Source organism: Schistocerca nitens, chromosome 5 (genome assembly GCF_023898315.1).
Source record: "Schistocerca nitens isolate TAMUIC-IGC-003100 chromosome 5, iqSchNite1.1, whole genome shotgun sequence".
Taxonomy (NCBI): domain Eukaryota; kingdom Metazoa; phylum Arthropoda; class Insecta; order Orthoptera; family Acrididae; genus Schistocerca; species Schistocerca nitens.
In genome coordinates this window covers 771,577,509-771,604,754 of record NC_064618.1, presented here as the reverse complement: position 1 = coordinate 771,604,754, position 27,246 = coordinate 771,577,509, and the positions used below count along the sequence as shown (strand labels likewise).

General features: G+C 44.4%; 1 protein-coding gene and 1 pseudogene across 1 annotated transcript in view; one reads left to right on the top strand and one right to left on the bottom strand.

The window, feature by feature from the left end:
* LOC126260711 (hemicentin-1-like) overlaps window positions 1–27,246 on the top strand; it is a 768,668-nt gene that overhangs the window by 310,646 nt on the left and 430,776 nt on the right. The window lies entirely within an intron of this gene.
* Window positions 9,675–9,792, bottom strand: LOC126261450 (5S ribosomal RNA; annotated as a pseudogene).

Genomic DNA, 27,246 nt, shown 5'->3' with positions numbered 1-27,246 from the left:
CGTAAATACGGCGAACGACAGTCGGTGAAATCCTAATAATTTGGGTTTCTTTGGAGAAATCGACCGACGTCCTCATACGCGAAAGAGGGACTGCGAGAAACTGATGTAGTCTAAGAAAAAAAAGTTTGCGGTATCTTGAGGATGAAAAATATCTAAACTGGGATATAGTTCGCAATCTGTGGAGCATCTTTGTTGGAAATCACAAGGAGTTAAAATCTTTACTGGAAATTTTACTCGTAAATGATAACATCCAAATCAAATTTGTTCAAGTCTCTGTAAGTTCATCTTTATACAGATGGTTGTGGACCTCTGCTGTTCAATAAAAAGTGTCTACTCAAAACGTCTAAATTCCCATTTGTTATGTTATTTGAGCAACCAGTTTCAGTACTACATTACGCCATCTTAAGGCCCCCTGACCAACGTGTAAGAAAGAATCCCACCTCAAGTTCAGTCAAAAAAGGGACCATATTCAGGGACTGGTAACCGTAGATTTCCTCTTACACAGCGATCCCTTAGTTCACTTGCTTACTGTTAGACAAACATTCAATGAATTGATGATCAATGGGATCGCTATGCTAGGAAGTAACCCGCGGATACTAGTCAGTGAATGCTGCCGCCTATTTCAACTGGACCGCAGGTGGGATTCTTCCTACACGTCGGTCAAGGGGCCTGAAGATGGCGCACTGTAGCACTGAAACTAGTTGCTCATATAAAATTACAACCTGAAATTTAAACGGCTGAAGGTGTTTTGATTTGACATTTTATAATTTTTTCAGGTGACAAGTGTGAAGTACCTTACTTTTAAATTAGTTTTTTTTAATTGCGGTTCATGAGTATTATATGTCAACAAATAATTATTACTGTCTACTGGTGCTTTTATGCCAGTGGGGTGGCGATTATGTTGTGAGAGGTAGTTTGACAATGTGGTGTATGTGTTTCCATTATTAAGTGCTTGAGATTTGCAGAGTATTTTATTCTAAAATTTATTTTTATCTTTCACACGTATCCCGAATGACTGACACTGAAAGTTAATCAACATATGTGTGTTTTTGTAATTTTATTTGAAGTTGTGCGGAGTGTTTGTAACCACTCTTTCCACTGTCACCATGAATCACCTGGAGTGTTTAATAGATCATTTCTCTCTTCGTTTCATACATTCGTTGCACTTGTCTCGTTATTCCAATAACTGATGGAAAAGTTCACCGATACAGTACTCGTAACATCCTTTTTCAGATAGATATAGCTCATTGACGTGCATTCGGCGTCTTTTTAATAGCGAAATCTGCAGTGCAACACTCGTTCCTAAGACAGAAGCGTCGTGATATCCACCCGACCCAGAGGGATTGAAATTTAACTTACTTCATCGAACAGATGCTAACCTAATGTAACCCATCTTCCCTGAAACAGAGAAAAACTGATGAAGGAGATCGGACGCGCTTTGACGGAGATGACGGCCGATATTATCGGGCGACCTCAGCGAGCGGTGTCTGGCGATCGTTGTCGGTGCCACTGTGATCGCAGCCTAAAGGTCGCCCGGTCGTGCAGATGTATGTTATAGAGCTTGTAGTGAGTAATAATGGGGGAGAAGGGTTAGCGTTGCTCATTTTATTTAATGCTACGGACTACAAACAGTCTCATTACAATCCCCCTCCTTTTCTATGAAACTGGTTTGTGGGCTTTTGAGTTTCTATGACCTCTCTGTAAATCCCAGCACAGTAATTATTAAATCTTGATGTAGCCATAGTATGAGAGAAAAGAAATTCCAGGGCACTGAAGATGCCTTGTAGAAAATAAAGGCGAAAAGCGTATCGCACGAAAATTGTGTTTCATTTAGTTGTAGCCGAACGGTCCATAAGGTAAAAAGTATAAACAACTGAGGAAGACAGGACTACAAAAGTTGAAAATTTGTATTCCACTGCGTGATAGGATACTGCTAATTTATCCATGCTGCCCAGACGACAATTGCTCTCGTTTTCCTTAAGGCGGGCTTTAATCATTCTTCTTGTAGTCCCTATGTACACTTGACAGCATGTGGGAGCGGTTTTATATACTATTACTGTGGCAAGCGGCGGCCTTAGATCCTTTCCAGTGTTCAGATAATCCCGGACTTTCAAACCTTTTTTTTTGGTTTGAACAGTGTAGCAACATCTTGTCTTCTAGGTAAGTTGCTGGTGTTATCACGTACCTATGCTCTACGGTGTACGTAATATTTTCTGTGACACGTACCTAATGTTGCGCTGTTACTGGAAAGAAGGCGTCCAATCAGAAGGACACTACTCACCGATAGAATGCAGATAGTCACAATCTGAGCACTATCGCATGATTGTTTGCTACTATGTACAACAACGACCGAAATGTAAAGAACTCGGCTTTCACTGTAGTTTGTCGTAATTTTGAACGATAGTATTTAGTTTAAATAGCCACGCGGGGTAGGCGTGCGGTCTCAGGCACCTTGCCACGGTTCGCGCGGCAGCCCCCGTCGGAGGTTCGAGTCCTCCCTTGGGCATGAGTGTGTGCATTGTACTTAGCGTAAGTTAGTTTAAGTTAAGTGTAAGCTTAGGGACTGATCACCTCAGCAGTTTGGTCCCATAGAACTTACCACAAATTACCAAATTTAGTTTAAATGAATTTAGCTTGCAGAATTAAACGGTCTTCAGCTCCAAAACAAGCAAAAGTTGAATTTTGAAACGATTATAAATGACTTCGAAATCATGCAAATATCGCTAGGGAAATACAAGCAACAACTGGACAAAATGCACACGCGCTATCTTACATGTACAAGACGCGTGTAACATGAACACACTATACGTTAATTTGGAATCAACTGGTGTTAGTTATCATAACGATCACCAATAATAACCAATGAATATCAGTCTTTACGGAAACGGCAGTGTGCAACGTAGTTCATCATAATGCTATCCGTCTGTAAATATACTTAAACGTATTCGTTACTTATTAGTCTGTAAATTATCGCTTTTAATTTTGATGCGGCATAAACTTTAATTCATGGTAACTACTATTTTCAGGACTAATGTTACGTTAATTTATGCACATTATATCGTTTACAAAAGGCAACATAATATTCTAAAACTACTTTGACTACAAGACAGCCAGCACACTTTTATCGTGGAATATAAATTTAGTTTTAATCAACTTTAATTTAAACACTGTCAGCAGTAATAGTGCAATATTATTTCAACCACTATAATTAGTAGTTCTTTTGAACACACTAACTACTTGAGTGAATATTAACTGTAAATCCATCTAGACTTGTCTTCCTTGGACTCTTTCTTTCATTTGTAACTCTTTCGGAATTTATGGTGAAACGATAGGATGCAACTGATGGTTAACGACTTGAGTCAATTAATGTTCTCACGACTAGGCTGGACCTTACTCTGCGATGCGTTTGCTTGCGGTGCGATGTAGTGTTTAGTATTGCATCCTTTATAGGCAAAAGGCTCGTCTTGATTAGCAATCAGTTTGTGTAAAACTGGACGACACAGTATTCTTATTGCTTGCAAAATCCTCTTATAACCATACACTGTGCGCATATAGTTGCTCGCTCATTTATAATTTGCCTGTTCACATATTATAACATTTCCGGCGCAAAACACTCTGACATTTGCGCGCCAAATTATACGTTTGTTCCACACCACAGATGCTTCCTAACTACTTCTCCACCTTCACATATACGACTGCGCGCATTCGCGCCAAAGATGATATTGTTACACGAAAGATAATCTCTGTGATTAAGTTCCTGACATGGCGAGGCTGTTTACTACAATAATTTTATATAAATAATTCTTACTTATTCTATTAACATATATTACATTTTCATAAACACTAGTTGCTGACAAAATTCATTCATAATATATTTACTAAAATTGTTTTTAATTCGGGAAATCATGTAGCTGAAAATACGTGTGGCACTTTTTTGAAATGGGTTGAAAAATATCCCTGTAATTAGCTCTTTTCCGTTAGAACATCAACAATTTTTAGGGTGTAGTGTCGTGTTTATCTGTTCCCAAAGCAGCCGTTTGTTGTTGTGGTGCGCGTACTGTAAGACCTTCGGTACACACACCATCAGACTATTTGACTTGTCGCTCTAACGAAGTAGGCGAGTGTCAGCAATATGTCTCGTGGTCTTATCGCTGCGTGTTTATCTTCTGCCGTTAGGTCAGACGGTAGAAATGCCACTTGCACGCTTAGAGTACCAGATTGACAGTGACCAGCATTAAACAGAACTTCATACATTTTCACACACATTTATTAAAACAATAACAAGCATAAACATTACGTAACTTGATTCTGGATGCTATTTACAATTGACAGTCTGAAGTTCCTTTGGTCTTGGTACGTTAATCTTATTCTCACATATCTCTGATACTTCACAAAATGTCTATACATTTATCTTCGTGGCTATGTACAGGAATATGATAATCTTCTTAGGTGCAGACTGAAACTTGACTATAGACTGGTACAGACTAATGCAGACTGGTACAGACTGGTGCTGACAGATGCAGACTGACTGATCAGAGGTCTGTACACTCGTTATAATACCTCGAGTGTTCATGTATCACTGCGTGAGTGTGATCTGTGAGGAGAAAAGGTTCTACGTTAGCAGCAATCTCATTGGCTGCCTTACCTATTAATACGCGAATCGGCAGAAGCAGAATTTGGTCCATCTCTAAGGCAGCGCCATCTCATAGTGCAGAAATGGACGAGCGCTGCGCCTGCGCTGTTGTGCTTAGCGGTGCGCGCTCTAGTGGGAAACTTGTGTATGCGCTGACTACGCGGAACTATGTACACAACAGTTGTGAAGGCCGTTCTTACGTCTTCGAGCTAGTCCTCCTAATACTATGATTCACAGAAGAAGTTCCAGAGGAAAGTATTAAACAAAATGTGGGTTGATTAAGTGAACTTCAGAACTTTTCTGTGAAGAATAGCAAAATGAGTCAATACCGGATTCCCACACTTAATAAAATAAGTCAGCCATCTATTAACGAAGTGACTCTATCAACTACTAAACTCTACTACATAAGAATTTTATTCTTCGCCCTCATTATACAGCAGCCTACAGATACGCGATGTTGGGTCTAAACCGTCGTGAGAAGATATTCATGTGAAACATGCCGCATGATGAGACCTCAGTGAATATATGCATAAAAAAAACTACGTAATACAAAATGACCCCCATCTCCAAAACCTGGAATTTCGAATACGTGCACTGATTCGGGCTGTAAGCCACAAAATAATGGAATACTCCCCTACATGCTGGGCGGGGAATAACAAGCGCTGCAGCAAAACAGACAGCGAGTTATATCAACCGAGCGACCGAGTTTGCAACACTTTCGGTTGAAACACGATTTTTTTCGCACCATATTAAAGCGCGCATCACTCACCAGAATGAAATATTTTCCGCCCGGATTCACACCTGCTTTGTTCGGATGAATAATGCGGCGGAAGCGGCGGCGGCGGCGGCGTGCACGCGCTCCGCAGCAAGTGGGGCGTGAGCTGCGGGCACCGGCCGCCAGATCGCAGCACGCGCGCGGTCGGCCCTAGCTCGCCACCGGCGCTTAATAGAGTCACGTAACGGCAGCAGAGATTGCCAGCATTGCGCTGCCCGCTAGCAAATCAAAATTGAATGCGAAGCGGAAGCGTTTCACTCTGTGTCGCCGGCCGCTTTGATGAAATTGGATTTCGGCCGTCCTTCCTCCGACAACAGTTTGCAGGGCGGCTCGTAACGGTCTGCCAGTTCGCGACGAGTTACTCCGGTCTTACTGCTGTGTGACCGCCGTTGACGTCGTTATTGTAACACGTTAACTGCAAGTGCCTCACGTCGTCTCAATGGCTTCTCATGACGGCTGCCGCTGCTATCGTCGGCATCAGTGTTTATGGGGAATAAGTAATAGAGGTTACAGTTCGTAGTAATTCACGGAAAATCGAGTGAAACAGAAGAAATATCCAGCGTTCCCCAAGAAAGTGCTATATGCCCACTGCTGTTCCTGCTGTACATCAACGATTTAGGTGATAATCTGAGCATCCCTCTTAGATTGTTTGGAGATGATGCTGTCATTTACCGCCTTGTAAAGTCATCAGATGATCTAAACCAATTGCAAAAATAACAATCAAAAGTATGATGTCACCCACGTAAGTAATAAAATGAATCCGCTTAATTTCGGTTACACGACTAATCAGACAAATCTAATGATTGTAAATTCATATAAATATCGTCATTTTTTTATGTTTTCCGTCTTTTCTTTAGCTGCTTTAAATTGTTGGAAGTATGTTTCCGTCTTAGCAACCAACTGAAGGCAGTTTGTTTGTTGCCATAAGCGTTTCACTTCATTTATATGGGAGCATCATCAGTGGCCAGTAATACATGTTTCCTTTTTTAACGTACAATAAACGTATAATGTGGTAGATATAATATGCTGCTATAATCCATTTTGTCGTGTCTTTCTCTTGTTTTTTAGTTTAAAATCAACTTTCGTTCAAATGGCCATGAGCACTATGGGACTTAACATCTGAGGTCATCAGCCCCTAGAACTTAGATCTACTTAAACCTAACTAACCTAAGGACATCACACACATCCATGCTCGAGGGAGGATTCGAACCTGCGACCGTAGCAGTCGCGTGGTTCCTGACTGAAGCGCCTAGAACCGCTCGGCCACCGCAGCCGATCAACTTTTGTAGCACAAAGCTCGTTACGTAAACTTATAGTTCGGTGTTACTTACGATTTCCGGCGCTGTTAACTCATGTGTGTGGTCGTGGAGATGTATTCCTTATTTTCCATACTCTAGCTGACCGATTTCTGGCGTGTGGGTGAAAGCGAGCTGGAATATGGTAAATAACGAGAACATGTCCAGGACCACACACATGAGTTAACGGCGCTAATCGTAACACCGAATGATATGTTCACATTACGAACTTTGGGCTACTAAAGTTGGTTTTAACCTAAAAAACGAGAGAAAGACGCGAGAAACTGTAATACAGCAGCATATTATATCTACCACGTAATACGTTTATTGTATGTAAAAAAGGGAACATGTATTACAGGTCCTTGATGATTCTTCCCAAATAAATGAAGCGAAATGCGTATGGCAACAAACTGACTTCAATTGGTCACATAAATAGTTCGGGATTACAATTACGAATAGCTTAGATTGGAACTATCACATAGATAATGTTGTGGGGAAAGTAAACAACAGCCTATGATTTATTGACAGAACACTTACGAAACGCAGCGCCTCTACTAAAGAGGCTACAGGCTACTTACACTACTCAACCCCATCAGATAGGATTACCTAAAGTGACGGTGGAGTGGGGGGAGTCGGGGGGTGGGGGGGGGGGAGAGGAAGGAAGTGAAAGTAAAGCAACTGATGGTATCAGCTGTTAATAGGCAGTGGCGTTAACCATCGCACCATCCGGACATGTGCAAAAGAATGGACAGCAGACATTCATATAACTAATTCGCGTCGATGGGTAATCAAACCACAACCTTCAGTGCGGATACATAATATCGTTGGTCATCCAGCGAGAATTTAAAATTAGCGAACATGGAGAACATAGTCGGGGGCTGCAGATAGGAGGCAATAGGTGGGAATGTGAGTTGGCCGGGAAGCGTCTCGACAAAGCCCACGCATTTACCATGAGCACTGTGTCAGGATGGAGCAGTTCCTTCCCTTTCCTCTCTGTTCTTCGCGCTCCAACCTCAGTTTACAAACTACAGCTGCGGATTCCGCATGATGTCTGTTCTTCCGGGCATGTCTGAAGAAACAGATACCACGCATTCATATAATCAGATAGGATTGATGGAGGACATCGAAGAAATTCTGCCGGCCTCGGTGGCCGAGCGGTTCTAGGCGCTTCAGTCTGGAACCGCGTGACTGCTACGGACGCAGGTTCGAATCCTGCCTCGGCCATGGACGTGTGTGACGTCCTTAGTTTAGTTAGGTTTAAGTAGTTGTACGTTCTGGGTGACTGATGACCTGAGATGTTATGTCCCATAGTGATCAGAGCCATTTGAACCATTTTTGAAGAAGTTCAAAGAAGGGCAACTCGTTTTGTGTTATCATGAAACAGGGAAGAGAGTGGTACGGATAAGTGAAGCGAGATGGGGTGGCAATTATTAGAACAAAGTCATCACTCGTTATGATGAGATCTTTTAACGAAATTTCACTCAACAACTTCCTCCTCTCAATGGAAAGATATATTACTATCGCAGACAGATATAGAGTGAAATGGTCATCATGATAAAACAAGGTTAATCAGAGCTCGTACAGAAAGATTTAAGTGTTCATATTTTCTACGCGGTAGTAGAGTGTGGAAAGGTAGAGAAACAGTCTGAAGGTGGTTTGGGGAACGCTCTGCTACGCACATAAGCGTGGACTGCAGAGTGGTTCTGTATGTCAGTGAACACTATGAGGTAGGTACGCGACTTACCTTGCACCTACTATACCCCGCGTTGCCCTGAAACATCCTGGTAAACGTCTAATTTACTGAGATGAAGATAAAGCGCAAATTATGGCCACATCATCGGAGTTACATTTTCGAATATTCGTCATCAATGATCGCGACAAAGGCAGCAAACGATAGTTCTCGAACGCGTAACTTAATCGAGAACACAAATACGGGGTAGGATATTTGACCTGGTGGATGAGAGGCAGGTACGCGACTTACCTAGCACCTGCCATACCGCGTTGCCGAACGTCTAATTTACTGAGATGAAGATAAAGCTCAAATTATGGCCAAATCATTGGAGCTACATTTTCGAATATTCGTCATCAATGATGACGCCAGCAGCAGCAAACGATAGCTCTCGAACGCGTAACTTAACTCAGAACACAAATTCGGGGTATTATACTCGTATTTGCCGTGGTGGATGGGGCCACTAAATGTGGTCTCATCATTCATTAGTTCAATCATAACGCACTTGGTCTCCGCCAGTTTCTCCTCTAAAACGTTCCTCCGCAGAATCATCACCTGTTTACCCACTTTTACAGTCACTGTCTTTCCTTGTCGTACTTTCCCTCGACGCAGAAGTCATCACACCTGCAAAATCTCAGAAAGTCATGCTTCGTATTCAGAGGTATAGATCTCAATTCTTCATTTCGTATCGTAAGTAAGTTACTAGAACGTATTTTACTGCATTCAATTCAGAAATTCCTCAATCACCATCCTCCTAGCCGGCCGCTGTGGACTAGCGGTTCTAGGCGCTTCATTCCGGAACCGCACTGTTGCTACAGTCGCAGGTTCGAATCCTACCTTGGGTATGGATGTGTGTGATGTCCTTAGGTTAGTTAGGTTTAAGCAGTTCTAAGTCTTGGGGACTGATGACCTCACATGTTAAGTCCCATAGTGCTTAGAGCCATTTGAACAATTTTTTGAACCGTCCTCCTCTCAGAACGGTTTGGATTCTGAACTGAATATTCAACAATCTAAAACTCCCCTCGGTTGGTTTACATTTGTAGCACTCCGTCGTCAGGCCACGAGTGGCCTACCGGGACCATCCGACCGCCGTGTCATCCTCATGGAGGATGCGGATAGGAGGGGTGTGGGGTCAACACACCGCTCTTCCAGTCGTTATGATGGTATTCTTGACCGACGCCGCTACTATTCGGTCGACTAGCTCCTCAATTGGCATCAAGAGGTTGAGTTCACCCCGAAAAATGGCAACAGCGCATGGCGGCCTAGATGGTCACCCATCCAAGTGCCGACCACGCCCGACAGCGCCTAACTTCGGTGATCTCACGGGTACCGGTGTATCCACTGTGGCAAGGCCGTTGCCTGGTTTACATTTGTGCTATAATGAATCACGGAGAGAGTTGTATACACCGAGGTGACAAAAGTTGACACCTCCGAATATCGTGTCGGACATGATTTTGCCCGGCATAGAGCAGCAACTCCACATAGTGCGGACTCAACATGTCGTTGGAAGTTCCCAGCAGAAATAGCGAGACAAGTGGTCTGTATAATTGTCCACAGCTGCGAAATTATTGTCGGTGCAGCATTTTGTGCATGGGCTGACATCTTCGATTAAGTTCCATAAACGTTCGATGGGATTCATCTGAGTGGCCTAACCATTAGCTCGAATTGTCCAGAACGTACATCAAACCAATCGCATAGAATTGTGGCCCGATGACACGAAACATCGTCATCCGTAAAAGTTCCATCGTCATTTGGGAATAACATTTACCAGTGAGTGATCACTTCAGTTGGGCCAGAGGACCCAGTCCATTCCGAGTAAACACATCCCACACCATTATGGAGTCATCACCAGCCTGTAGAGTTTTCTGTTGACAACTTGGGTCCATGCCTTCGTTGGGTCTGCACCACAAGACCCTTACCATCAGTTCTTTCCTACTGCAGTCTGCACTCGTATGACCAGGCCGTGGTTTTCCAGTGGTCTAGAGTCCTACCAATAAGGTGACGAGCCCAGGAGAGGCGCTGGTGGCTATGCCGTGTGTTGGCGTAGGCACTCCCATCGATCGTCTGCTGCGAGAGCACATTAACTCCAATTTAGCATCACTGGACCACATTGATTTCTGCTGTTATTTCAAGCAGTGTTACCTGTCCATTAACACTGACAGTTCTACGCAAATGCCGCCGCTCTCGGTCGTTAAGTGAAGGCCGCCGACACCTGTATTGTCTGTGGTGAGAGGTAACAGATCAAATTTGGTATTCTCGACACGCTCTGAACACTGTGGATCGCGGAATAGTGACTTCCCTGACGATTCCCGAATTGTAAAGTTCCATGCATTCTGGCGTTAGGAACTTGCAGCATTCTGTATAAGAAATAGTAGTAAATAATAATAGTGATGCTGTAACTGTTGGTTGGTAATATTTACTGACAAAATGCAACCTAACACCAGATAGCAAACTTGCGGATATCCTGCGTGGCCGTTTTTTAGTATGAGTTAAAAAGAGAGAGAGATTATTAATTGATCACCAGTGCGTCAGTTCTCGATTGTGTTCAGGAGACGTACGAAATGATTACGCGAAGGGGCTTTCTTAAGTGACCTTTTGCCCCTTATTGCCTTCACTCAATCAGAATCTTCGATGAAAATACCTAAGGGACCTATCTGAATGGAAAAATTGAAATGAAGGCAAACTAATGGAATTTCTTAAGAGAAAGATTAACAGATCGGAAGTTGAACACATTAGTAGTCTCCCAAATACAATCGAGACACCGCGATAATGAGGGAACCTGTAACAAAGCTCATATACAATTTGAACATCATTTTTGGTTAGTGAAAGAAAATAATAAGAAGAAAATTACTGCATCGTAAAATATTATTATATTTTGAACAAATCGGCTTTAAACTTCTAGACATTGACAAATACACAATAAGTGCATGACTTACATCTGATATTTCTTATGTACATAGCGCAGTCCAATAATCGCTGCTTTGTCAGTCCGTTCCTTCCTAAAAGTTAAATGTCCTTGGGTGTGCGTAAGTACATTGTACCCACACCCGAGTTACCGAAATATTTGTTAGTCGTTTCACATAGTTTTTACACAAAATAAAAATAGAACTTGTAGAACTGCTATGTAGTACATCTTAACATGTCTGCGACCATAAGTACAAGGGATAATGAAGTCTCTAGAATATTTCTTACCAAAAGATAGATTGTTGTTTCTTCTGTTTTGCAGCTTCCTGCTATCAAGTGCTGCGGCAATGATTTTAAATATCTGAGCCCAGCGCGTCATAGTGTTTATTTAGAGTATTTAAACACTGGACGCGCGTCTTTGTATACGCGCACATAAAAAAAATACACTCCTGGAAATTGAAATAAGAACACCGTGAATTCACTGTCCCAGGAAGGGGAAACTTTATTGACACATTCCTGGGGTAAGATACATCACATGATCACACTGACAGCACCACAGGCACATAGACACAGGCAACAGAGCATGCACAATGTCGGCACTAGTACAGTGTATATCCACCTTTCGCAGCAATGCAGGCTGCTATTCTCCCATGGAGACGATCGTAGAGATGCTGGATGTAGTCCTGTGGAACGGCTTGCCATGCCATTTCCACCTGGCGCCTCAGTTGGAACAGCGTTCGTGCTGGACGTGCAGACCGCGTGAGACGACGCTTCATCCAGTCCCAAACATGCTCAATGGGGGACAGATCCGGAGATCTTGCTGGCCACGGTAGTTGACTTACACCTTCTACAGCACGTTGGGTGGCACGGGATACATGCGGACGTGCATTGTCCTGTTGGAACAGCAAGTTCCCTTGCCGGTCTAGGAATGGTAGAACGATGGGTTCGATGACGGTTTGGATGTACCGTGCACTATTCAGTGTCCCCTCGACGATCACCAGTGGTGTACGGCCAGTGTAGGAGATCGCTCCCCACACCATGATGCCGGGTGTTGGCCCTGTGTGCCTCGGTCGTATGCAGTCCTGATTGTGGCGCTCACCTGCACGGCGCCAAACACGCATACGACCATCATTGGCACCAAGGCAGAAGCGACTCTCATCGCTGAAGACGACACGTCTCCATTCGTCCCTCCATTCACGCCTGTCGCGACACCACTGGAGGCGGGCTGCACGATGTTGGGGCGTGAGCGGAAGACGGCCTAACGGTGTGCGGGACCGTAGCCCAGCTTCATGGAGACGGTTGCGAATGGTCCTCGCCGATAAACCCAGGAGCAACAGTGTCCCTAATTTGCTGGGAAGTGGCGGTGCGGTCCCCTACGGCACTGCGTAGGATCCTACGGTCTTGGCGTGCATCCGTGCGTCGCTGCGGTCCGGTCCCAGGTCGACGGGCACGTGCACCATCCGCCGACCACTAGCGACAACATCGATGTACTGTGGAGACCTCACGCCCCACGTGTTGAGCAATTCGGCGGTACGTCCACCCGGCCTCCCGCATGCCCACTATACGCCCTCGCTCAAAGTCCGTCAACTGCACATACGGTTCACGTCCACGCTGTCGCGGCATCCTACCAGTGTTAAAGACTGCGATGGAGCTCCGTACGCCACGGCAAACCGGCTGACACTGACGGCGGCGGTGCACAAATGCTGCGCAGCTAGCGCCATTCGACGGCCAACACCGCGGTTCCTGTTGTGTCCGCTGTGCCGTGCGTGTGATCATTGCTTGTACAGCCCTCTCGCAGTGTCCGGAGCAAGTATGGTGGGTCTGACACACCGGTGTCAATGTGTTATTTTTTCCATTTCCAGGAGTGTATATACACTCCTGGAAATTGAAATAAGAACACCGTGAATTCATTGTCCCAGGAAGGGGAAACTTTATTGACACATTCCTGGGGTCAGATACATCACATGATCACACTGACAGAACCACAGGCACATAGACACAGGCAACAGAGCATGCACAATGTCGGCACTAGTACAGTGTATATCCACCTTTCGCAGCAATGCAGGCTGCTATTCTCCCATGGAGACGATCGTAGAGATGCTGGATGTAGTCCTGTGGAACGGCTTGCCATGCCATTTCCACCTGGCGCCTCAGTTGGACCAGCGTTCGTGCTGGACGTGCAGACCGCGTGAGACGACGCTTCACCCAGTCCCAAACATGCTCAATGGGGGACAGATCCGGAGATCTTGCTGGCCAGGGTAGTTGACTTACACCTTCTAGAGCACGTTGGGTGGCACGGGATACATGCGGACGTGCATTGTCCTGTTGGAACAGCAAGTTCCCTTGCCGGTCTAGGAATGGTAGAACGATGGGTTCGATGACGGTTTGGATGTACCGTGCACTATTCAGTGTCCCCTCGACGATCACCAGTGGTGTACGGCCAGTGTAGGAGATCGCTCCCCACATCATGATGCCGGGTGTTGGCCCTGTGTGCCTCGGTCGTATGCAGTCCTGATTGTGGCGCTCACCTGCACGGCGCCAAACACGCATACGACCATCATTGGCACCAAGGCAGAAGCGACTCTCATCGCTGAAGACGACACGTCTCCATTCGTCCCTCCATTCACGCCTGTCGCGACACCACTGGAGGCGGGCTGCACGATGTTGGGGCGTGAGCGGAAGACGGCCTAACGGTGTGCGGGACCGTAGCCCAGCTTTATGGAGACGGTTGCGAATGGTCCTCGCCGATACCCCAGGAGCAACAGTGTCCCTAATTTGCTGGGAAGTGGCGGTGCGGTCCCCTACGGCACTGCGTAGGATCCTACGGTCTTGGCGTGCATTCGTGCGTCGCTGCGGTCCGGTCCCAGGTCGACGGGCACGTGCACCTTCCGCCGACCACTGGCGACAACATCGATGTACTGTGGAGACCTCACGCCCCACGTGTTGAGCAATTCGGCGGTACGTCCACCCGGCCTCCCGCATGCCCACTATACGCCCTCGCTCAAAGTCCGTCAACTGCACATACGGTTCACGTCCACGCTGTCGCGGCATGCTACCAGTGTTAAGGACTGCGATGGAGCTCCGTATGCCACGGCAAACTGGCTGACACTGACGGCGGCGGTGCACAAATGCTGCGCAGCTAGCGCCATTCGACGGCCAACACCGCGGTTCCTGGTGTGTCCGCTGTGCCGTGCGTGTGATCATTGCTTGTACAGCCCTCTCGCAGTGTCCGGAGCAAGTATGGTGGGTCAGACACACCGGTGTCAATGTGTTCTTTTTTCCATTTCCAGGAGTGTATTTCGTCTCTTCACTCTCACGCTGTGATGGTTAGCATTTTTACGAACTACAGCCCTTGGCTGTCCTTTTATTTTATGACAAATACCTCATATGCAAAGTATCAGAAATACAATAATATTACAGCATCTAGCTCCAATTATTAATCCGCTTTAAGAGGCTGTTAATTCCGTCGCTCGGCCATAATTACGTTGGAAACCTTTTCACATGAATCACCTGAGTACGAATGATATATCCGTCATTCCACTGCCATTTCATACATTACGTAAGCGGTGCTTTCGCCATCTATATTTGTACATATCGCTGTCTCATCAATTTCGTCACCTCAGTGAACGTGTTTTCCATGATTTGTGAAAGGCTCTTGACCGCGTGTGGCATGGTGACTTCATATTAAAATTAGAATACACAAAACCTGTTACGTCTGCATTCTTTAGGTTTCGGTTCTGGTCCCATGGTGTACTGCATCCGCACGCAGACAAACCCAAGCAGGCGAGAGAGAAAATCATGCTATACGCCGATGGCAGTACGCTGTTCAAACAGACCATAAAACGAACTACAAATCTGACAACTCCAGAGTCCCCTAGTCAAAATCAGACAATGGTGTAGTTTTTGGGCCGGCCGGAGTGGCCGAGCGGTTCTAGGCGCTTCAGTCTGTAACCGCGCAACTGCTACGGTCGCAGGTTCGAATCCTGCCTCGGGCATGGATGTGTGTAATGTCCTTAGGTTAGTTAGGTTTAAGTAGTTCTAAGTTCTAGGGGACTGATGACCTCAGAAGTTAAGTCCCATAGTGCTCAGAGCCATTTGTACTGTTTTGAAGGAAAAAAATCAGACCTAATCAGAGCCAAAATTCTCTGTTCACTACCGAGCTCAAGCATGTGAACTGTCAACATACTTTCAACACATTTTAAGATCAAATTTATGTATTGTGTCCACACTTTAAGAATGATGGTTCATCAGATGACGCAAAACTGATGATCTCACCGCCATCGTGCTTCTGGCCGTCCACAAATCACAGCACCAATTTGTTTGACAGAAACGAAAGTTGGTAGGCGTGTTTCTTTATCTTAAAGATGTCGTATAAGAGTAACAATAGTTGCATTAATAACAAATAAATTTGCGTTAAATCACGCTGTACCGGCCATGAGTGTTAGTCACCTTTGAGATTGGTGAGTTAATGTTAATCAAGAATGCCTTTCAGGCAACAAAGACGCGATTTCAAGACCTCACTGAGTATGAAACAAGTCGTGTAACAGGGCTTCGAGGAGCTGGATGTTCCTTCTGCGATATTGCAAAAGATTTGGCCGCTACGTAGCAAATGTACATGATTGCTGGCAGCTGCAGTCACATGAATGTACGGTCGCAAGAAGACCTAGCTCAGGATGGCTATGTGGCAGGTGTTAGTCATATGACTGACCCACAGTGCTGCATCTGCCTCAGGAATTTGAGCAGCAGTTGGTATCACAGTGCCATACCGAACTGTTTACTGACTCACCCGTTTGTAGGCGGTCTACACAAATGCTGATCTGCATGTTCCTGTTTCACAATGAAAATCGAGTACAGACGCCAGAACAAAGGAAACGCGATTAAGATGGCGTTTCGTGTAACTTAAGGAGCAAAATTGTACAATTGGATGTACTTCCTTGTAACTAACTAATGGCTATAAACATTTACTTTTTTGTTAAGGTAAGTAACCTACACCTTACAACAACATACTGAGCGCACAGAAACCATCCACAAGGTCGACCACAAGTCTGGTTGGATACATTACAATGGCACTGTTTAACTTGTTGACAAAAATAAGTCAACACTGAGGTGAAAATCGTTTAGCTGTGCTACCTGCAGATGCAGACAGACACCACTCACGAAGTGAGCATCTGATGCTTGCTTGTTGAATGTTCCTGTCATACGCTCTCTCAGCAAACTGAAGCTCTAAACACTCTATAGGGAAAAAAGCCATGTCAGTGTGTGGGTGTTATGTTGACGAGTTGCACAATAGATTGCTCTGACAAGTACCCTTTGGCTCATGCAAGAAGCAATTTCCACCTCACACTACTACAGAAGTCAGACAGACACTTCTATCCTACCAAAAAGAAATGCCTGAAAAACTTTCAGCAATAAATATCTTCTGGAGTCGTCTGCTGTAAGGAAAAGACACAAAAATATTCTATTTTCTTATCTAACTAGTGGGCTACTTGGGTACTGGAGTATTGCTGGGTAGTGTTGTTGTTGTTGTTGTGGTCTTCAGTCCTGAGACTGGTTTGATGCAGCTCTCCATGCTACTCTATCCTGTACAAGCCTCTTCATCTCCCAGTACCTACCGCAACCTACATCCTTCTGAATCTGCTTAGTGTATTCATCTCTTGGTCTCCCTCTACGATTTTTACCCTCCACGCTGCCCTCCAATACTAAATTGGTGATCCCTTGATGCCTCAGAACATGTCCTACCAACCGATCCCTTCTTCTAGTCAAGTTGTGCCACAAACTTCTCCTCTCCCCAATCCTATTCAATACTTCCTCATTAGTTATCTGATCTACCCATCTAATCTTCAGCATTCTTCTGTAGCACCACATTTCAAAACCTTCTATTCTCGTCTTGTCCAAACTATTTATCGTCCTTGCTTCACTTCCATACATGGCTAAACTCCATACAAATACTTTCAGAAACGACTTCCTGACACTTAAATCTATACTCGATGTTAGCAAATTTCTCTTCTTCACAAACGCTTTCCTTCCCATTGCCAGTCTACATTTTATATCCTCTCTACTTCGACCATCATCTGTTATTTTTCTCCCCAAATAGTTAAACCCCTTTACTACTTTAAGTGTATCATTTCCTAATCTAATTCCCTCAGCATCACCCGACTTAATTCGACTACATTCCATTATCCTCGGTTTGCTTCTGTTGATGTTCATCTTATATCCTCTTGAAAAGACACTGTCCATTCCGTTCAACTGCTCTTCTAAGTCCTTTGCTGTGTCTGACAGAATTGCAATGTCATCGGCAACCCTCAAAGATCTTATTTCTCCTCTATTGATTTTAATACCTACTCCGAATTTTTCTTTTGTTTCCTAATGGTATGCACTAATATATGTCAGGTTGAAAAACTGATGTTATGCAGCGACCATTCAGGGCACAAATAAATAACACTGCGATGCATTCGTTCTCTTGGTGCTGTTTCACAATGCTGGACGTACCCTGATATTACGAGAGGTGAGAAAACATAATGCATCCAGGAACATCGTTGAACGTGATCGTTTTAGTGTCCAGGTTTTAAGGTGTGGGGAGACGTAATGTTGCATGGCGTACCGACCTCCAAATCCTTTAACATGGCTTACTCGCCAGTCGAGGGTAGTGGTACAATGTACGCCTATTACACGTGCATCTTTCAGTGTTGGAATCGGTCGTAACTTTCTTTTTAAAGATGAAAGTTCGCGACCGCATCAAACTGCACGCGTGGAGGAGTTCTTGGAACGAGCGGATATTCGATGAATGGACTGGTTTCCTGTTCCCCAGACTTAAATCCTATCGAGAACGTGTGGGATGCTTTGGTTAGAAGAACTGCAGCACGTCTTCATGCACCAATGACCATCCAGCAGTTGACAGCCATACTGGTGCAGGAATGGTACACCTTACCACAATAACCCTTTATCAGCCCTATGTCCAGGGTGGGAGCGCGTTGCAGAGCATACATTACCATCGGAAGTGATCAGTCGCCCTATTACGAAACATGTTCCGCGAGTGGACCACCACGAATCGTGGTAATTTAAGTGTAAGTACGCTCTTCGAATAAAAGCGTCATTTCTGTTTTCGTGTGTCTTTCAGTTACCTTCTGTTGCTATAAGTATACTGTAGCAGTTTGTTTCTGTGTACGATCCAAGTTTCATCGAGCTATGTTACCTGACAGTGACAAATCATGCGAAAGTTACTTCCGTACTTAAGGTTTGCTCACCAGTGTAGTTTATTTATGCAGGTTGTCATTATTTTAACAGTCGTAAGGATGATAGTAATGAAGGTGAGCGTCAGATCGGTGACGGAAATCGCTAATCACTGAATCATCCTGTTCACTGAGGTAAGACTGTGGCAAGTGTAAGAGCAGTCATTCAGGTTCAGTTACATTAGAGGATGTAGATTAGCAAACAGTATAGATATTTGTTGAGAAACTCCGTACAAGCCCTTATTTCTCAGTACGTCTCCCTGCGGTGCATACGCCAAATGCTGGTTAGCGACAGTAGAATCGATCTCCATCTAGCTTCAAATGGCGATTCTGAAAATTTTCTTATTAGTGTTCCGCAAAAAGTACGTTTTGTTCCCTCCGGGAATTCCCATCTGAGTTCACGGTGCATTTCCATAATACTTTCTTGATGATTAAACCTACCAGTAACAAATCTAGCAACACACCTCTGAACTGCTTCGATGTCTTTCTTTATTCCGACATGGTGGGGATCGCGATCATTCGAGCAGCACTCTAGAATATATCGCACTACTGACCTTCATGCTGTCTCCTTTGTAGGTGAGATAAACTTTCGCAGAATTTTCCCAATAAACCGAAATCAAACGATCGCCTCCCTTACACCCGACCTTAGTGCTCGATTCATTTCATATACTTTTGCAACGTTACGACAAGATATTTAATCGACGTTACTGACTCAAGCAGCAGATCACTAACACTGTATTCACACATTAAGTGATTGTTTTTCCTACTCATATGCATGAATTTTCGTTTACCTACGTTTAGGGAAAGCTGCCTGAGGCGGTAGGGAGGTGGTTGGGAAGTGCTAAAGTGCTGGAATATCAAAATAGCAGGCGCTTAAACAGTAGTTAGTTATCAAAAAAATCACCTGACACTTTACAATCAATAAAATACACAATGTAATAGTGGAAGCTCTGATGACTAGTGAATAAGGCAGGTAAACCCAAGGCTCACCTCATTAGTGAATACAGTTCTTCGTGTGCATAATGTGATAATTTAAAAAAAAAACGTGAATGGACAAGAAATAGAATCTCCTTCCTGCTTTCATTAAAATAATTTAAAGTACTAAGCAACGACAGGAAAAATTATTAATATCCTTACGATGTTGCTCGTTAACAGAGAGTTACAGGCCAAGAACTTTAATTGATCAGAGAAATAACTACACGTAGCGACTGCACAGACGGCTTAAGGCCTAGTGATATATACCTTAGCCCTTTCAAGTAATCGAATTTTTCCTTCAAATGTCGTTAGCAAACAAGATGTCCCGTACCTTAAAGATCAACTTACAACACTGACCAGTCTTAAGAGAACAAATTTTTGCTTCTCGGAAAACATTAATAATAGTAAAGACAGAAAAAGAATAAAATAATTAACGGCCAGCAGCCATAAAAACAAGTTTTCGAACGGGCAAAGGTGTTTTAGTATTTACACGAAATTTGGTTAAGGATACAAGCTGCCGATTAGTAATTATTTTAAGGAACTTTGAGCTCAAAACCGAACACGACTCTTTGGACAGATTGGCTAAAAGGCTTATAAACACAATTACGTAAGTAGTATTTACAAGGAATCGAATGAAGTAAAACGTAAGTGGAACTAATTATAAAGGCTCACTAACCGGTACGCCAAAGTAAGGTAAACGCTTAATCTTACGGGGTTACAGGTAAGCAATGGCAGTAGCCAATCAGATAAACAGAGAGGATTAGCTAACCCTGGTGGGAGGAAACGGAAACAAACATTTCACGATTTAACTACTGCTCAGCAAACGGTTAATATCATAGAATGCAGATTTACTAGCATCAGCTGGCCAGCTGTCTTACAGAAATAAATTCGTTTCCCCAGTTCTACGAGAAATGTACATTACCAAATACGATCTAATGAATACGACAACAACAAGTAAAGCATATGAAGCGGCCCCTTTCTAGGTTCGCTCTTGAAATCGAAAAACAGGTATTAAATAATGGCTAATCTATCCTCTAACACGGCGCTCGGATTGGCCGCGCGCTTTGAGTCGCCACGTCTCGGACTGCGAGACCCCTCCCACCGGAGATACGAGTCTGCGAGTCCTTTCTCGGGCATGTGTGTATTTTTCTTAGCATAAGTTAGTTTAAGGTAGTATAAGTAGTTTGTAGGTCGAGGAACCAATGACCTCAGTAGTTTGGTCCCTTATGAATTGACACGCATGTGAACTTTTCCTCTAACACACATACAGAAACAGACATTCTAAGAAAATACGAAACACCAATAATTAAAAGAAGGTTGACAAGCACTAAATACTCCACACAAGTAGCTTGCAGAAAAATTTTAACGATATGTGCGGGCTTGAGTATACGATTACTCGAGCTACGCTACCCAGTATGACGGTAAATAGGAATAAAAATACAAAGTATATCTCACCTCGGCCACAAATGGCGAATACGTGTCCACAAAATTGGCTTAACGTAATCTGGTAGAAAAATACAAACGAGTACCTTTACTGACAACAGAATATCGGAGGAATGACCAAAAATAAAAGCTTGATCAGATGGAACCAGTATCCAGTGGGTCACACAACAATTAAGAACAAAATTACTGCCCAGTACAGGAAAGGGTTACAATATAGACAAGCAACAGTTCCCCGAGCAGGTTTCCTTCCTCTACCGGTCGAGAAGCCGACAGTAAAACTCCAGTCGGTGCCGGTAAGAGTGCACAGATTAGGCCGCAGATTTCCAGCTATGTTCGACCCAATGGAAAGCTCACACGTGCACGTGTGCCAGGTAAAACCCGATCTACAGCTCTCCACACTGCTGGCAGGAAGTCCCCTTTACTTCTGCGGCAACCGGCCCTATATTCCTGCCTGCCACTGCTCGCTGGCCCTCATAAGGCCAGCGTCTTCCAGTTTTCCATCATTGGGGCAGAGACATACATTGCGGTTCTACTATCGATAACTAAGCGCCAAGGAAGGCTTATGTGCACGGAACACTTATTACTGTATGTAACCGTATAGACATTCCATCTAAGCCACCGTGTACCTCGTCCAGTCACTCAACACTGACACGTTTCCGTATACTACAGCCACATCATGAAAGAGTCCCCGAATGGTGCTCTTATTTATTTTGTCATCAGTCTACTGACTGGTTTGATGCGGCCCGCCACGAATTCCTTTCCTGTGCTAACCTCTTCATCTCAGAGTAGCACTTGCAACCTACGTCCTCAATTATTTGCTTGACGTATTCCAATCTCTGTCCTTCCTCTACAGTTTTTGCTCTCTACAGCTCCCTCTAGTACCATGGAAGTCATTCCCTCATGTCTTAGCAGATGTCCTATCATCCTGTCCCTTCTCCTTATCAGTGTTTTCCACATATTCCTTTCCTCTCCGATTCTGCGTAGAACCTCCTCATTCCTTACCTTATCAGTCCACATAATTTTCAACATTCGTCTACAGCACCACATCTCCAGTGCTTCGATTCTCTTCTGTTCCGGTTTTCCCACAGTCCATGTTTCACTACCATAAAATGCTGTACTCCACACGTACATCCTCAGAAATATCTTCCTCAAATTAAGGCCGGTATTTGATATTAGTAGACTTCTCTTGGCCAGAAATGCCTTTTTTGCCATAGCGAGTCTGCTTTTAATGTCCTCCTTGCTCCGTCAGTCATTGGTTATTTTACTGCCTAGGTAGCAGAATTTCTTAACTTCATTGACTTCGTGACCATCAATCCTGATGTTAAGTTTCTCGCTGTTCGCATTTCTCTACTTCTCATTACCTTCGTCTTTCTCCGATTTACTCTCAAACCATACTGTGTACTCATTAGACTGTTCATTCCGTTCAGCAGATCATTTAATTCTTCTTCACTTTCACTCAGGATGGCAATGTCATCAGCGAATCGTATCATTGATATCCTTTCACCTTGTATTTTAATTCCACTCCTGAACCTTTCTTTTATTTCCATCATTGCTTCCTCGATGTACAGATTGAAGAGTAGGGGCGAAAGGCTACAGCCTTGTCTTACACCCTTCTTAAGACGAGCACTTCGTTCCTGATCGTCCACTCTTATTATTCCCTCTTGGTTGTTGTACATATTGTATATGACCCGTCTCTCCCCATAGCTTACCCCTACTTTTTTCATAATCTCGAACAGCTCATTTATATAGAGAACGAATTGTCTCACATCACATATCCCTCAGACACTCTTCGCTATATCCTTGTCTCTGTCGAACACTCGCCGTCGATGACGACGTATGTTGCTTAAGAAGTCTTCAAGCCAATAATATACACTCCTGGAAATTGAAATAAGAACACCGTGAATTCATTGTCCCAGGAAGGGGAAACTTTATTGACACATTCCTGGGGTCAGATACATCACATGATCACACTGACAGAACCACAGGCACATAGACACAGGCAACAGAGCATGCACAATGTCGGCACTAGTACAGTGTATATCCACCTTCCGCAGCAATGCAGGCTGCTGTTCTCCCATGGAGACGATCGTAGAGATGCTGGATGTAGTCCAGTGGAACGGCTTGCCATACCATTTCCACCTGGCGCCTCAGTTGGACCAGCGTTCGTGCTGGACGTGCAGACCGCGTGAGACGACGCTTCATCCAGTCCCAAACATGCTCAATGGGGGACAGATCCGGAGATCTTGCTGGCCAGGGTAGTTGACTTACACCTTCTACAGCACGTTGGGTGGCACGGGATACATGCGGACGTGCATTGTCCTGTTGGAACAGCAAGTTCCTTTGCCGGTCTAGGAATGGTAGAACGATGGGTTCGATGACGGTTTGGATGTACCGTGCACCATTCAGTGCCCCTCGACGATCACCAGTGGTGTACGGCCAGTGTAGGAGATCGCTCCCCACACCATGATGCCAGGTGTTGGCCCTGTGTGCCTCGGTCGTATGCAGTCCTGATTGTGGCGCTCACCTGCATGGCGCCAAACACGCATACGACCATCATTGGCACCAAGGCAGAAGCGACTCTCATCGCTGAAGACGACACGTCTCCATTCGTCCCTCCATTCACGCCTGTCGCGACACCAAAGGAGGCGGACTGCACGATGTTGGGGCGTGAGCGGAAGACGGCCTAACGGTGTGCGGGACCGTAGCCCAGCTTCATGGAGACGGTTGCGAATGGTCCTCGCCGATACCCCAGGAGCAACAGTGTCCCTAATTTGCTGGGAAGTGGCGGTGCGGTCCCCTACGGCACTGCGTAGGATCCTACGGTCTTGGCGTGCATGCGTGCGTCGCTGCGGTCCGGTCCCAGGTCGACGGGCACGTGCACCTTCCGCCGACCACTGGCGACAACATCGATGTACTGTGGAGACTTCGCGCCCAACGTGTTGAGCAATTCGGCGGTACGTCCACCCAGCCTCCCGCATGCCCACTATACGCCCTCGCTCAAAGTCCGTCAACTGCACATACGGTTCACGTCCACGCTGTCGCGGCATGCTACCAGTGTTAAAGACTGCGATGGAGCTCCGTATGCCACGGCAAACTGGCTGACACTGACGGCGGCGGTGCACAAATGCTGCGCAGCTAGCGCCATTCGACGGCCAACACCGCGGTTCCTGGTGTGTCCGCTGTGCCGTGCGTGTGATCATTGCTTGTACAGCCCTCTCGCAGTGTCCGGAGCAAGTATGGTGGGTCTGACACACCGGTGTCAATGTGTTCTTTTTTCCATTTCCTGGAGTGTATTTGATAACCTGTCCCGTATGTCCAGATCTTCCGCAGTGAGGCACAGTGGGACACCAAAAACTGCCAAATTAAAGTGTCCACACAATGTATCACCGTTAGTACCATGATCCACACATCGCATGAGCTAGTCTTTTGGTGTATAGATGTGTAACGAGTCACGTTGCAACATATACGTCCGTGATTATTGTTAACATTAATGAACACGTTTTTTACTCCTACACATGTACCTCCTCCTAAAAAACGGCGGCCACAGATTTTGACTAGAAATTCGTCAATGGAGTAGAATGATTTTTTCAGCTTGATGCTCATTCCTATAGACGAATACAGAAAGACATTATAAGAAGTGGAAATAAACTTCTAGGAAGTAGAACGACGATAAGACACTGTTACACATAATGGATATTTCAAAGTTTTCTAATTTTTGATTAAAAAGGTTCGTAGAGCTCCTTAATTTGTGATGATACAATACTAAGAACTGAGAGTGGTGCTTGGGTTCGACGTTTTTGTGTCTGGAGAAGCAGAATGGACTGGAAAAATTCCCAGGGTGTTGATTGTAGTTATTATTTACTTATTTATCGTATGGCTTTACCAATGAAAGTGTGGTATTGACATCGTAAATTTACATAACATAACATATAAATACAAAAATACATATACACACATACATAATAATATAAAGATAACAAATACCAGTCATTATTAAATCTGAGCGAAGGTGAAATATAATCACAGCTACAATTCGTCAAAAAGTTATGTCCAAATGTGACAGCCATTTAATGGCAGCAGGGCTGGCCACAACGAAGTCTCCAGTCACCACAGAATCTTCGCAGTGGGCAATCTTGCACCAGATGGTGTAATGTTTGTTCATCAGTTTCACAGTCACACATTGGGTTATCATTGGCACCACATTTGTACAGCATGGATTTAGTTCTCGCGTGTCCAGTTCTCACAAGGGTAAGCTGGCACCAGATTTTACGAGGAAGCTGCATTCCTGGGAGTTGTTTGCTGGGGTCCTATGTATTGTGTCGGTGAATGTCACTATTGTTCCACTTGGTTTGCCAGGATTTGTGGCAGTCATAGGTATAAGTCACAGCTGCAAAATACTAACGCGAATTCTTTACAGACGAATGGAAAAACTGGTAGAAGCGGACCTCGGGGAAGATCAGTTTGGATTCCGTAGAAATGTTGGAACACGTGAGGCAATACTAACCTTACGACTTATCTTAGAAGAAAGATTAAGAAAAGGCAAACCTACGTTTCTAGCATTTGTAGACTTAGAGCAAGCTTTTGACAATGTTAACTGGAATACTCTCTTTCAAATTCTGAAGGTGGCAGGGGTAAAATACAGGGAGCGAAAGGCTATTTACAATTTGTACAGGAACCAGATGGCAGTTATAAGAGTCGAGGGGCATGAAAGGGAAGCAGTGGTTGGGAAAGGAGTGAGACAGGGTTGTAGCCTCTCCCAGATGTTATTCAATCTGTATATTGAGCAAGCAGTAAATTAAACAAAAGAAAAATTCGGAGTAGGTATTAAAATTCATGGAGAAGAAGTAAAAACTTTGAGGTTCGCCGTTGACATTGTAATTCTGTCAGACACAGCAAAGGACTTGGAAGAGGTGTTGAACGGAATGGACAGTGTCTTGAAAGGAGGATGTAAGATGAACATCAACAAAAGCAAAACGAGGATAATGGAATGTAGTCAAATTAAATCAGGTGATGCTGAGGGAATTAGATTAGGAAATTAGGCACTTAAAGTAGTAAAGGAGTATTGCTACTTTGGGAGTAAAATAACTGATGATGGTCGAAGTAGAGAGGATATAAAATGTAGACTGGCAATGGCAAGGGACTCGTTTCTGAAGAAGAAAAATTTATTAACATCGAGTATAGATTTAAGTGTCAGGAAGTCGTTTCTGAAAGTATTTGTATGGAGTGTAGCCATGTATGGAAGTGAAACATGGACGATAAATAGTTCGGACAGGAGGAGAATAGAAGCTTTCGAAATGTGGTGCTACAGAAGAATGCTGAAGATTAGATGGGCAGATCACATAACTAATGAGGAGGTATTGAATAGAATTGGGGAGAAGAGGAGTTTGTGGCACAACTTGACTAGAAGAAGGGACCGGTTGGTAGGACATGTTCTGAGGCATCAAGGGATCACAAATTTAGCATTGGAGGGCAGCGTGGAGGGTAAAAATCGTAGAGGGAGACCAAGAGATCAATACACTAAGCAGATTCAGAAGGTTGTAGGTTGCAGTAGGTACTGGGAGATGAAGAAGCTTGCACAGGATGGAGTAGCATGGAGAACTGCATCAAACCCATCTCAGGACTGAAGACCACAACAACAACATAGGTATTTCCTTGGACAAGTGTTCTGTCTTCCCATATTGGCGCTCTTGATTTAAGGCGATATCGACAGCGGTCATCTAGTACCCGGTGTATCGGTAGTACTCCTGCCTTATCTGCATGATTTATTTTTTGCCATTCTTGAGTTGTTGCCTGCTGTTTACGGATTTCAGGCGGAGTGATGTTTGAGAGGACATGAAGCCATTCTAGAGGTGTTGACTTTAATGTCTCTGTTATTGTCCTCATGGCTACATTGATCTGGGCGTCAATCTTCTTTTCATGGGCACTCCTATTCCACACAGGGGCACAGTACTCTGCCACGGAATAGACGTGTGATATTGCTGCAACACGTAGTGTATTTGCATCCGCTCCCCATGTGGTACCTGCTAATCTCTGGATGATGTTATTTCAGGTTTTCAATTTCTGGCTAGTTAGTTTCAGATGTTTCTTGAAGGCAAGTGACCTTTCAAGAGTTATGCCTAAATATGGGAAATTTGGTATGTTTAATTCGTTTTCCACAGAAAGTAATATTTAGTTCTCTCTCTGCTAGTCTGTTATTTAAATGGAAAGCGCAGGTCTCTGTTTTATTTGTGTTTGGGCACAGTCTCCATTTTTTGTAGTACTGG